This window comes from Triticum dicoccoides, chromosome 4A, assembly GCF_002162155.2.
Source record: "Triticum dicoccoides isolate Atlit2015 ecotype Zavitan chromosome 4A, WEW_v2.0, whole genome shotgun sequence".
NCBI lineage: Eukaryota > Viridiplantae > Streptophyta > Magnoliopsida > Poales > Poaceae > Triticum > Triticum dicoccoides.
The window spans coordinates 597,693,431-597,695,786 of record NC_041386.1 but is presented as its reverse complement, the minus strand read 5'-3'; positions in this window follow the sequence as shown (position 1 = coordinate 597,695,786).

Below are 2,356 nucleotides of genomic sequence, written 5' to 3'. Positions count from 1 at the left end.
GGGTAAAGAGCCTTATGTAGTAAAGATGAAGAATGCATGTTTTATGGGCTTCCACAGGGGAGCACACTCATCGACGTCAGCCAAAATTAATCTAAATCTTCTGCAGAAGCTGGCCATGGAAAGGTAATATAGAAGAACACAAACTAATATAAAATCTAGTCACTCGAATATGTATTTAAGTACGTGCCAAAGATTTTCTACAATGAAGTTTATTGGGCGAGGCAGCCTAATTAAACCATAGGAAGCAAGATGCACTCAATTTAATTCTGAATGATCGCGTGCGGTTCCTCGAAACATGGCGAACAACTAGGCTTCTCAGAGCAAGTCAATCATTGGCTATATACCATTGTAATTTCATCTTTAGTAAATTTAATAGCCTGCCATATAATGTGTATGTGCGCCATTAGTATTAGTGTCCAAATACTAATGGCGCACCACATTCATGGTGCACCACTAGTAACAAAAAAAATTTAAATTTTTTTATTTATTGTTTCAAAACTAGTAATGGTGCATCAGTGGACAGTGCGTTATTACTAGTTAAAACTAGTAATGGCGCACTGTCAACTGGTGTGCCATTACTAAGTTTTTTTCAAAAAAAATCAGAATTTGTTTTTTTTCAAAACTAGTAATGACGCACCGTGGGAGTGGTGTGCCATTACTAGTTTAACTAGTAATGGCGCACCACTCCCACGGTGCGCCATTACTAACTTGGCCCAAAACTTCCACCGAATGCACCCCCCACCGCCTTTTCAGTTTAAAAAAAATAAAAAAATTGATGAAAATGTCAAAAAATAAAAGAAAATAAGTTTCCCATGTGATATGTGGTCTAGTTGTTGGGAAAATTTACAAATATGAATTTCGACTTTATTTACAAAATCTCTCTGAAATTTGTAAAATGGGCATAACTTTTGCATACGAACTCGGATTAAAAAGTTTTCTATATGAAAAATTATCTACTCGAAAAGTTACATCCAAATTTAACAGAAAAAAAGTTACGGGGCTTTTAAGATCCGGAGGAAAAAAATTGAAAAATTTCAAACTTACTAGTGGCGCACCGTATGCTAGGTGCACCACTAGTAATAGAAAAAAAATTGGTTTCGAAAAAAAAATTGAATTATTAAATATGATACGTAATATGACCGGGAAGTTTGAAATATTTTTTTAAAACTTTATCGTACTCATGAACTAAGTCCTAGACATCAGTAAGGTTCAATAGGATTGATATGATGGATATATCAATAAGTGCCTGTGAAGTGAGGTGGTGTTGGGGTTGGATAATACTACGAAGTTAAGCGTGCTTGGGCTGGAGTAGCGTGAGGATGGGTGACCTTCTGGGAATTTTGACCATAGAGTGTGATTTGACCTGAGATTAAGCCATAGTAACCTGAGATTAAGAAATATTTTTGAAATAAATTTGAAAAAAACTGAAAAATTTTTGAAAAAAATTGCTACTAATGACACACTCCTGCGTGGTGCGTCATTAGTATACCAGATACTAATGGCGTGGTGCTAGTGGCGCACCTGTAGTGCGCCATTAGTAGAGAAAACAGGTGCGCGTGGCGCACCTATAGTGCGTCATTAGTAGCGAAAACAGGTGCGCCACTAGCAGCCCTTTTTCTAGTAATGTTAGCTACAGAGATATATTTCTAGCCTACCCCACTCAGTTTTTTTATAGTCTGTGGTGCAACCGACTATAAATTTATAGTCCCTTTATTTTCCCTCTCTTCAACTCAACATAAATCTGATGTGGTAACTCTTATAATCTACTTATGCAAAGTTCCTATGTAGCTCAGGCTACATGAAACCTCTTATCCTCAACCCATCTATTTAATTATGTCATCTTAGTATACTTGCTCCCATCATCTCTCACAAGCTTACATGCACCAAGCACAGCTCACTTCGTGATAAGACATAAATTAGAAGAAAAACTATTAAAAACATTGAAAGACACAAAAAAACCAAAAAAGGCAATATCTTCTCAAAACCACAAAAAACATCCGGCTCAACGACACACACCCTTACATGTGGGCTCGTAGCGCCCCCACAGTCCTCGGTGCACCAGGAGCGTTTAAATCAAGGGAACTTAATATCTTATTAATATTAGTAGATCAATGTGGCTCCTAGTTCAGTCTAGATGGTTGTATCGCACACTTACATGAAGTGGAATCATGTTCAACATTTTCATTGATGGGATAAGATAGCAAGACGTCAACATATAACAGCAATCAAGAAAGACTGTGTCTCGTCTCAATCTGGACCTTTGTGGTCCTATATATCTAGCAAAACCATGAATAGCGGCAATAATTAAGAGAGGTGGCGTCTCGTCTCTATCGACCTACACACTCGTTCGTAGGTA